Raw genomic sequence first — 11,730 nt, 5'->3', positions numbered from 1 at the left:
AGCCTGGAGTTGCCACTAGAAGGATTGTCCTCTAGCTTAGGTATTGACAATAACCTTGAGTTACAAACTCCAATTACCTAGGAAACTTGGGGAAAGCCTCAATGCACTTATAGTGAACCCTAAAAAAGACAGCAAGAAGAAACCACTATTAAGTTTTCCATAACTGCAATTTATTTGTAGAGACAAGCAATCTGAACTGTTGCCCCCAGAAGCTGTCAAGAGCTGATGATTAGCTGATGAGGAGCCATTGTCAACCCAAGTTTTCATATGCTGCCCTAGGCTGAAAGACCATGACCACAGAGAGAGCCAATGCACATAGAAAGCCCTGCCTTTTTTCCTAACTAGATCCATTAATACGACCTAGTTCCTGAATCAGTCCCCCTAATGGTAAAATATAGTACTCTGGCTACCCCACTCCTATGCTTCTTTTTTTTTTAATTTTTATTTAAATTCCAGTTAACATATAGTGTAATATTAGTTTCAGCTTCTTATTTCAGGTGTCTCATTCTGGCCTCTTTTATGTTGGTCAAGTCAGAAAAGTAGGAAACATTTCCCACTTTGTTGTCACCAATAGTCCTGTGTTAAAGAAACCCTGATTTGTTTGGCTTGGTTGAGCGCTTGCCAGTTCTTTTCTATTCATAGTCCCTTTACAATGTACGTGATATTGTACTTGATTCTGGGATCTAATGTTGGGTAAAAACGATCATTGGCCAGACCCTCATGGAGCATGAGACACATAGAAGACAGACAATTTTATATTAGCTCGCAAGTAAACTGAATTGCAACTCTGATAAATACTACAAAGTGAAAGTGCATGGTACTCTGACAGCATATAAGAGAAAATTGACCTAGTTATGGAGACCAGGGAGTAATTCCATATGAAAATGAAGGTTGAACTAAACTTGGAGGGTGTATAGGTGTTAAATGATACAGAGGATGCTCTAGGGTCCAGTCAGATCACTTCTTCAGGACTAAAGCACTAATTCCCACAGATGCTGGGAAATAGTTCTTGAACTGAAAATATTTGGAACTGGGTGGCAAAGGTAAGGGTAAGACAAAGACCTGCCTGATACCGTCAGCCATTTCTCATCTTCTATATTTTCAACCATAAATTAGAGTTAACAATACTACTCTAATCACCTCAAAAAGTTCTGGGGAGAATTAAATTAAGCAATATATATATGAAGTATTTGATACAGGGCTATCTGTGTAAGAGATCGTTTAGCATAGTTATGAAGAGAATGGACTTGGGCAAGTGATAAAATGGTCATAAAATGTTCAATCACACAAGTGTGCTGAAGTTGCTATAACCCAGCACACAGTAAGAAAGTAAGGGGTACCTAGGTGACTGTCAGTTAAAGGTCTGACTTTGGCTCAAGTCATGATCTAATGGCTCATGAGCTCGGGTCCCGCGTCAGGCTCTGTGCCAACAGCTCAGAGCCTAGAGCCTGCTTCTGATTCTGTTCCTCCCTCTCTCTCTCTCTCTCTCCCCCTCCTCTGCTAGAATTTTGTCTCCCTCTGTCTCTCTCAAAAATAAAAATAAAAGATTTAAATTTTTTTAAATTATAAATAAATAGTAACATGTAATTCAGGTTTCTTTTGAAGGGTACAAGCTTCTATAAGAGGTCAACTCCAAGATTTGAACTATCTATTAAGAATATGCTTATTCATCCACATCTTGTATGATTTTGAAGCCTTTTCTTGCATCCTTGTCTTTCTTTTTCTTGTTTATATGGGAGTTTAAAAAACAACCATGAATTATTATTTATTAACTTCTCACAAGTTGCAAGGTGGTGATATATGTCTGCTCCTGATTGCAGAAGATAGGTTCAAAGCCATATCTATTAAAAAGTTTTGTGTCATAAATTTTGTGTAAAATACAGCAGTATCAAATCAAAAAGTCTCTTGCAACCTATATCCCTTAATCTACCATCATTCCTTTATGAAGTTGTCAGCCAGAAGAAAATTGTCGCAAGAATACAGGTAAGCATTGGCCCTCAATCTCTTCTTTAGAGACCCACTTACAACAAAAATTTGAACTGCTACTTCTCTTTCAGGTAAAGCAAAGAAACAATTTGAGTATAAAGGAATTCAAGGCCCTAATAACCTGCATGAAGAGGGTGTATTAGAAGACAATATGAGATAAACTTAAAAATACCAGAAGGAAATAAATTAACAAGATAAATCTGCAATTAATGTTGCTTTACACACAACTACAGAGCTCAAAGTCAGTCATTCTTAATTTGAATGTGTTTACTTTCATTTAATATCATAGATTCAACATAAAAAAACAGTGATAGCTCTTCTTCAGTCTCCACTGCAATTTGTGACATTAATGTTTTAATTCTGATCCAGCCACCACCTCCCAGAGAGCTAGATTTTACATTTGGTATTGTAGTAATATTTATCTTGTGGTAGCAGGTTATTGCTAGGGTAATAGTGTCACATAAGTAAGGGTCAAGCCATAAGTTTCTGTAAGTTAAGGATGACTGACAAAGCGTCAGTTCAAAGCTAGACCTGAGAGATCATGATTTCTCAATTTCTTTTAACCACCATGCAAATCTCAATGTTTCATAGCATTGTATAGCATAAGGCGCTGCTAGAAAAATTCAATAGTCTCACAAGAACCATAGAAAGACCATGATGCCAGTGAAATTAAGGTTAATTTTTAAAAAATAATCCAAACTGCCACCTTTTTCAAATCTCTATGAAAAAATACTTTGAAGCCTATAGTTTAGTGAATTATTTGTAGAAACTGAGGAAGGACTTCTAGGGAACACTCATTTAGAATTTTTTTTTTTTAGTCTCATGGTATTGTTAACTTGCCTTGTTTCATGGAATTAAAAAAAAAAACTCATGAACTAGGACAGTTTCTGCACTCTTTTGAGGGTCTGAGACAATAGGAAATGACCTAAAATTACAACATATTAACAACTAGAAGAAATTCTGATAATAATAATAGCAACAACCTATATTGACTATGAGCTAAGTGCATTGAATATCTTAAGTACTGAATGTTTTACACCCCCATACCTCATTGCTATCATAATAGCAATAATGAGATAAGTGCTATTATTACCATCATTTTACAGGTAAAAATATTGTGTCTTTTTGGAAAATTTAATAATTTGCTCAGCAGCATTATTTAAGTGGTAAACTAGGATTGGAACACAAATTATGCAACTCCAGGAGTTTTTACTCTTAATTATCCTTTAGAAATTAATAAAGATTTTAATTAATAAAAAAGTAACTGGGGAATATTAAGTTCATATGCATACACACACACACACACACACACACACAATGTATTGAAAAACTATTGAACCAAATATTTGGCTTCAATTCAAAGAACTTATTGTGAAAAAAAAATCTTCTTTATGTCTCTCCCCTACTATCTCATCAGATTTGTTTTTCAAAATCAGATTTCCAAAAAGTAGAACTACTTCAAAAAATTTACCTTGGCAAAAGAAATTTCTAAGAAAAAATATCTGTATAAAAGCTTATAAATGAGCATACTTTGGATATTTCTGACCACTATCTTCTAGAGATGCGTTCTCAATAATTTTCCCAAGATATCTACAGTTGCAATTGTACAGAAAAGAAATGATAAGCATAGGAAGACTGATTTCCATTTACTTGAAACACTAAGTAATTATTTTATTCTGTTAGTTCCAAATCTATTCTGTAAGTTAAAATAAGCTCAGCTTGATGAAGTATGCAATTTGAAATTCTTACATTTGTAACTGGAATGATTACTTTCTCCCATAAGCTGCTTAGGAATTTTTTTTTTCCATTTGTAAAGCTAAAGCATTTGGCTACCCAAACACAGAATCAACCGAACTTGTCACACAATGCATTGTTTATTAATCATTTTCTATTGATAATCTTAATGATGATTAGTCTTGCCTCAGTGAATTCTTTACTCTTCTAATACCCATTTAGCTTAATCCTTGTTACATATTCTGATTTGTCATAATTTGGGAAGAGGAATTGAGGAACATTTCTTTCAAAAACTAAATTAATCAAGGCAAAATAAAATACTTTAAATGTTAAAGAAATTGCAAAACTAATATTTTTTTTTTAATTTTTTTTTCAACGTTTATTTATTTTTGGGACAGAGAGAGACAGAGCATGAACGGGGGAGGGGCAGAGAGAGAGGGAGACACAGAATCGGAAACAGGCTCCAGGCTCTGAGCCATCAGCCCAGAGCCTGACGCAGGGATCGAACTCACGGACCGCGAGATCGTGACCTGGCTGAAGTCAGACGCTTAACCGACTGCGCCACCCAGGCGCCCCGCAAAACTAATATTTTTAACAAAACCAGATGTTACATATTACAGAAAAAAAATGTCTATGTGTTTTACAATCACTAATTTAAAGTAAAATCATAATTTGAAAGCATAATTAAAATGGAAGATGTCTCTTTAATTTGGGTGAACAAATTGTTCATTTTCTTACTAAATATGAAACTTGTACACTTTATAATGGAATAATAATAAAAGCTACCTAATTAGCTGGGCAAGCTATTTTTCATACCAATGAAATTTAGAGAAGATTGAGGTAAGCAAAGAATCCAAACAATATATTTTATTAAATGCTTTCAAAAAGTTCCCATTGTCGGGGCGCCTGAGTGACTGAGTCAGTTAAGCATCTGACTCTTGATATCCACCCAGGCAGTGATCTCACAGTTTGTGAGATCAAGCCCTGCATCAGGCCCTGTGCTGACAGCATGGGACTTGCTTGGGATTCTTCTCTCTCTCCTTCTCTCTCTGTCTCAAAATAGATAAATAAATTTTAAATACCTGTCACCATTGTTGTTTGTTAAAAGAGCATAATAGGCAGAGCTGGACAACCCTGGAACAGATAGAAATTCAGTTTGGTAAACCATCATTTTCATTTTGAAGTAAACCAGGCTTGTAAGTTGTTGCTAAGTCAGCTTTCCACTCTTTGATTCTCAACATTCTTTTTATCTATGCAGAAACATTCCTTATACGTTTCATCTCTCCATGCCGACTTTGCATTGCTATTTTTCTAGCCATGCTTGTAGCAATCCATCTCCTTCCATATATTCAGTCTATTTTTACATTTACTTAAAAAAACTTCTTTTCACTAAATCAAATTTGCTATGATCCTTGTCAGACGCAAGGCTTTACTTTGTTTTATTTTGAAAAGACAAAAGTATGAGAAACAAAAGTGTAGAATGCCAAAAAATAGGCATTTATTTAGAAATGTTCAGAAATAACATTTAGAAAAAAATATTTAGACAAAATATTCTAAACAAATATTTAGGGGAAAAAAGACCTATTTTAGAGCCAACCACCTGCTTAGCTAATTCAGTTGTCCTTGCCTGTTTAATTTAATCTGTGAACATGTTTAATTTAATCTGGTCCTTCAGTATGGTTTATAGGGTATTGGGCTCACCTGGCACTCAACAAACAGGAATAATGAAGACCTTAACTTTTGTAGTCTTTCCATCTCTAGTATTTACCAGAATTCACTGTATTATTATTTGCATGAATGATTTCACTGAGCTTTTAAAGGGTATATAGAAAGCATTGTATTTCCCATACTGTAACTGCCATCCTATGTTTCAACACACTCTAGAAAGGAAATGAGAATAAATATTATAAATGACTTCAATATATTCTTTTTCACTCAATGAAATAATTAAGGCAAACAAAGTTTGGTGATGCAAAGAATTTTGATGTCTTGAATATGCTGGATGTTGGTGTCCTCAGTTGATTAGATTGTGGTGGTAATTGAAGGCACAATCCTGTGCTGAACAATGGCTCTGTTTTTCTTAAGCCACTAGTTCTGCCCATAACATAAATAGATGCCTAATACATATCTCCATTAAGTCAAAAGGGTAAGTAAGCCACAGAATGTAAATAGATCTGCAAAAATCTATCATCACTATTGACTAAATTATTTAGTGTGCATACACTACTAATAGTGAATGAATAGCATCTGTTTGGCTAATAAAGAAGAGCTAGTTTGTTAGCTTTCCATCAAAGTTTAGTTTAACCAGAGCAATGCCAATGTGCTTGCTATATGATATATAAACTGTTTAAAGTTCTAAGAATCCCTACATAATAGCAAACATTAGGGATGCAAACACATAAAAACCTTAGGGTCACATTTCCATTATGAAATGTCTGCACACCTTTAAACAAGGAATTACTTATTAAAGTACTCTGTTTAATATGATCAGTAGGAATACTCATCTGAATTGATAACAACCAATTGTCAAATGGCCCAGTAAAGTTTCATCATTTGTGCTGTTGTTGGTTGATTATTTTTAACACTATTTGCTTTACGTAGTACTTTTCATTAAACAAACCGTATTCTTATGATTATGTTACGTTGTTAACGTAAATAAATATATCTTGTGCTGGTTTGCTGGTTATTCTACAGTTTTGATGCAAATAAGACATAGCGCATGCGCACACACACACCCCGGAAGATATTTCAATCCAGTTTTGTCATCGAATGAAATCCTCTGAGGATGGTTTCATTTGCCATTGGGAACTGAGTGCCTAATTCAATGCCTTACAAAAAGACTCTAGGTATTGTGGTATTGTTTGTTTGTGGTATTGCACTGAGCCATTGAAGCAACCTTGTGCACCCACAGGTCAACAGAACACCTATGAGCTGCCTGACTGGTATTTCTTCACAGTCCTAGATTCCCAAAGACATGGGACCTGGGTCAAATTATTCACGTTTTAATCAGCTCAAATGAAAAGCACTTGGTTACAGAAAAAGAATGACGTAAGTCAAATTGCTATGGAGGAAGGCAAGTAATATAAATAAGTAATACAGAGAAGAGCATGAAATATTACAGTAATTGAAACTGGCCAACTGGAGAGCACCCTCTCACCAATAGGGCTGCTACCTATTAGCTTTAGCCAAATACTGCCATTTAGTCATGAGCATTCAGTATTACCAAATCATCTGATTTCTAAAAGAATCTAGAATTTCAGAGTTTTACATGAAATATCAGAATATTAAAGTGTGAAGAAAACTAAAAACAAAAAGTCTCTATGAAGACCAAACAAAGCCTGTCTGCTGATGGGAGCTAGTCCCCCAGCTATAACTTTATGATCTTTTGTAAACTGCAAACAAAAGAGAGTAAGAATGACAAATTCGGGATAGTAAATATAACCTAAATTCCTCTTATTTCAGGTTTCTTATATAAAATAGAGATTGAATTACATTATTGGTAAGGTTCCTTTCTGCTGTAACAACTTATCTTTTTATTGTATGCAGAAAAATGTGTGAAATATAGACCTAGGCCATAAAATAAGGATGTTTACTTATATAGCCCTTGGAACATTCCAGAAATACACTGTGTAGTCTATTATAGAAAAAGGCAAGAGAAGGTTATGGAGAAAAGAGAAAAGAAGAATAAATTGGACACCATTGTCCAAGGAGGTTCTGTGGTAAGTATTCACAAAACATGACTGAAGTCAGTTTGCCTGTGGCAGGAGTAAATTTATACAGGCAGTGACAGAAAAGATAAGATTACTTGGAGGGCTGGTGAGGAGTCTGTTTTGGTCATTAGACTTTAGAAAAAGAAGGTCAGAGGATTTATTTTGAAGAAGAGGTTTAGGGAATCAGCAATGAGGCTCAATAGTAAGAGATATATTGTCAACAAAAGAAGGGAAGAAAAGTTAAGAACAGGATTGTTGGAAATGCTGAAGCCAAAGGAAGTGTTTTAGTTATGGGATAAGAAAAGTCTTATTTAGAAGCAATGTCTACAAATAAATCAGAGGTAGAGCAATAACAATAGCAGCTAGCTAAGTGATTTTAAAAGCCTCACTCAAAATTGGCAGGCCTGTAGAAATAGCCTCTTTTAGCAGTTCCTTCACTTAAAAAATTGTAAAAACTCTACAATATTATTTATTCCCAAACATGATCATCCCTTACACAGACCTGAAATATGTTGGGTTTTTTTTTCTCATAAATTAAGAATGATATTGACAATGATTAAGAACCAAGAATAGCGGAGAACAATTTCCCTTCTACTGACCAGCATTTCTTCTATATCAATCTAATCTTGAATGAATAAGGCGAAAGAAAGAGTTCATTGAAAAGATAAACACATGTTGTTTGAGGATTAACAAACAAAAACATGCTGGGTTAATAAGCAATGCGTTTCCCTGCTGCGGAGGATGTGATGAATCAGAAGAGGTTAAGGCAATGTAAACTCAACTTATTAACTGCCTGCCTATGTGTGGGGCGCTCTGCTAAGTCCTATCACTGTTTCGTCATTCACTGTTGACAAAAATTCTCTAACATATATGGTATTATTACATTTTTGAGAAGAGAAAGTTCAGAATCAGAATACAGAAATAATCTGCCAAAGTTCCCAGGAGGGGCTGACCCAAATTTGAATTCAGATTAAATGAACACCAGATTCTATACTCATAATTGTTCCACTGTGTTATCTGTCTCCAAGTAGGGAAGAGAACCATGCTTTTGCAATTCTCCAAATGTTTCATGTTAAACTGCTTTCAGGCTTTTGTGCTTACTATTCTCTCTTCCTGAAAAGCCAGTCTTCCAAATCCTCACTGAGCTGCTTTCTTTTCATGGTGCAGGTGACAATTCATCTGCCCCTTTCTCTAGAGACCTTCTTCCTCTGAGTTAAGCCAAGTGACTGCTCTACCCAGGCCATTCCCCACCCCCCCCCCAACAGCGCTGTTTTCTTCCCCACAGCCTTTTCAGTATTTTAACATTAACCTAATCATTTTCTTTTTACTTCTCTGTAATCTGTCTCCTTCCTCTATCAGGGAAGCGGTATGAGAGCAGTATTCTCATCTGTAGTGATAATCCCTGTAAATTTAGCACTTAGCACATAGAAGGTACTTAATAAATTTGTGCTGAATTTATAAATAAGGAAAAATTGTCTAACCTTGATTTTCTTAAATCATTTTTTGGGTAATAGCTAAATTGATAGTTTTGTGACTTTTTTTGGATGCTATAACATGATATTTATTGCAAAAAAAAAAGTTGTTGAAATATGTCAGTCAAAACCAATACAAAGTGAAAGCTCTCACGCTATTAAGGAAGTTAGCAGAACAGTGTTAGATTAATGCCACTGCTCTTCTCCCCAAAGAAGAAAACAAAAATAGAGATAAGGAAAAGATTAATAAAACAAAGAAGGAACTATAAAGGAATATCTTTTTAGATGCCAAAAATAATTTTTTCTTTTTTTGTGAGTGTTTTTCAAAAGGACTACATACTATCATGTTGGATCCTCACCTTCCATGGAACTAAGTAAATATTACTAAATAATTTGTACCAAATCCTTGTTGAGCTTCTTCATTTCCATCCATTGTCATGACCCCTCCCACCAAATATAACACCTACAATCATGAACTGTGAGCTCCAGTCCCCATGTTTTACTCATATTTCAACTACTCCTGTGGCCTTTCATTTTTAGTGCCTTGCATGTCACATTTTGTGAAATAGCCTACCCTCCTTTGGCTGAAAACCTGCCACTAATTCATCTCAGTAGGCTCAGTTTTTCCTCTTCTCTTCCCCAGAATTTTGCTTGCATCTCAAGAACAGCCCTTACTCATAACACTATAATGGGGGTGCCTGGGTGGCTCAGTCAGTTGGGCATCTGACTTCGGCTCAGGTCATGATCTCATGGTTTGTGGATTCAAGCCCCACATCAGACTCTGTGCTGACAGCTCAGAGAGTGCAGCCTGCTTCAGATACCATCTCCATCTCTCTCTGCCCCTTTTCTGCTCTCTCTCTCTCTCTCTCTCTCAAAAATAAAGAACATTAAAATATGTGTATATATTTTTAAAAATAACACTGTAATGGTTATTTTCATATCTGTCTCACTCACCAGAAGTTGAGATCGTCAAAGGCTTGGATCACAAAATAATGGACTTGAGAATGGCTAATTTTACTATGCAATGTCTTTTTTTAAACAACTTTTTAATGTTTAATTATCTATTTAGTTTGAGAGAGACAGAGAGAGACAGAGAGAGAAAGCACAAGCATAAGTGAGGGAGAGGAAGGGAGACAGACAGAGAGAGGGAGAGAGGGAGAGAATATCCCAAGCAGACTCCATGTTCAATGCAGAACCCAATGTAGGCTCGATCCCACAAACTGCAAGACCACAACCTGAGTCGAAATCAAGAGTTGGATGTTTAACCAACTGAACCACCCAGGAGCCCCTGTGTCACGCCATTAAAAAAAATAAAACTTTTTTGAGATCTAATTTACAGATATATCATATCATTTTCAGGCATACAACATGATGATATGATGTGTCATGTCATTCTTGATGGCCAGTCCATGTCTTCTACAGTTTAGACTGAACAGATCACAAAGAATATCAAGCCAACACAGATATTCACAATAAAAGCTTAATTTTTTAAGTCTAAACAATTTTCTGACTGCTACTTACTTGAGATGAAAAAACATGAAGATTGTTATAATTAGGGTAAAATAAAAAGAACCAATAGCAATGTGCAAATAACATTCAGGAAGTGGGCTAGTCATGGATATCGTGGAGTGTTTGGTATATGGCAAACCACAATGCTGGAATTACAAAGACAGTAGCCCTAAAATATCATCAAAGATTAATGCAGGATAACTAACCATATTGTTCATTTAAAAATCTATACATATGGGTATACAACTGTACATATGGGTAAGGGTGTGTGTGTGTGTGTATGTGTGTGTGTGGTATGTTCATCAAATTTATAACTCCGTTAATGGGTCTTTCTATTTGGAAAAGACTTTTCTTTGCTCCCCTAAAGTAGCTTTAAGAGCAGTCTTTATGGCTAATAATCTTCCTATGGCTTTATCTTAAAAGAATTAGAGTGACCCCTACCGTCCAAGTTAAGTAGATAGCTTCTTCACTCTCCTTTGGGAACTTTTAAATGCAAATTTTAACTTATTGCTTACAATTTCTAATCAAAGTCAGGATTCCTTGCTTCACCTTACACCCATTATTAGAACAGGATGAAAGGAGGCATTTGATGAAAGTTTCCATCCAATAAAAATGTATGCACCTAATTTAGCCTTGCTGCATATTCTGCTATTTCTAGCATGGCAAGCATTTTTTTAAATAAAATTATAATAAGCAAAGTAAAGAAGAGCTAAGGTGAAATGTCAACTTGGCAGTAAAATAGGCATTTGAACAATTGCAATTGATTTTGAATGTAAAAGAAATGCAGAAAGATCTGAATACAGGGTTGTCTAAAATCAAGATTTCAGTAATTCTCTATTTTTAAAAGGCTAAATTAGAAGTACTGGCTTTCTTTCACAATTTTTTGGTTTTATTGGACATTAAAAGTTAATAGATGGCTTGGCTGTAGATAATAAAGATTTCTGTCATTTGTTGAAGTAGTCCAAATCAATATAAAAGCTAGAGACTGCAGTCACAACAAAGACCTCAGTATGAGGCTACCAAGAAAGATGACATCTCAAATTTTCACAGAAAAAAAATTATAAAAGAAGCTGTTCTTTGAACTGCTAGAAATCCCTTCTACCTTTTTAGATAATGTACCTTAATTGGATTTTTTAAAGGCCACCTTTAGAGACCTTACAAATTTTTTGGAATTCACTTAGGTTTAGTATTGAATATATCTTTTTAACAAGAGGTAATGTACCCATAGACTTGTATTAAAAAATAAAATATTTTGAAAACTTTTTTAACCGTTTCAGCCATAATAGGCTTCAAATGAAAACAGATGGCTAAAGAATATT

General features: G+C 35.0%; 1 long non-coding RNA gene across 1 annotated transcript in view; it reads right to left on the bottom strand.

The window, feature by feature from the left end:
• Positions 1 to 4,817: 4,817 nt before the first annotated feature.
• Positions 4,818 to 11,730, bottom strand: part of LOC125156761 (uncharacterized) — a 123,853-nt gene continuing 116,940 nt past the window's right edge. The window contains exon 7 of the long non-coding RNA XR_007148761.1: positions 4,818 to 4,854. This is a non-coding gene — a long non-coding RNA (uncharacterized LOC125156761). The remainder of the gene's footprint in view (positions 4,855 to 11,730) is intronic.

This window comes from Prionailurus viverrinus, chromosome F2, assembly GCF_022837055.1.
Source record: "Prionailurus viverrinus isolate Anna chromosome F2, UM_Priviv_1.0, whole genome shotgun sequence".
NCBI lineage: Eukaryota > Metazoa > Chordata > Mammalia > Carnivora > Felidae > Prionailurus > Prionailurus viverrinus.
This window is presented reverse-complemented; position numbering and strand designations above follow the sequence as displayed.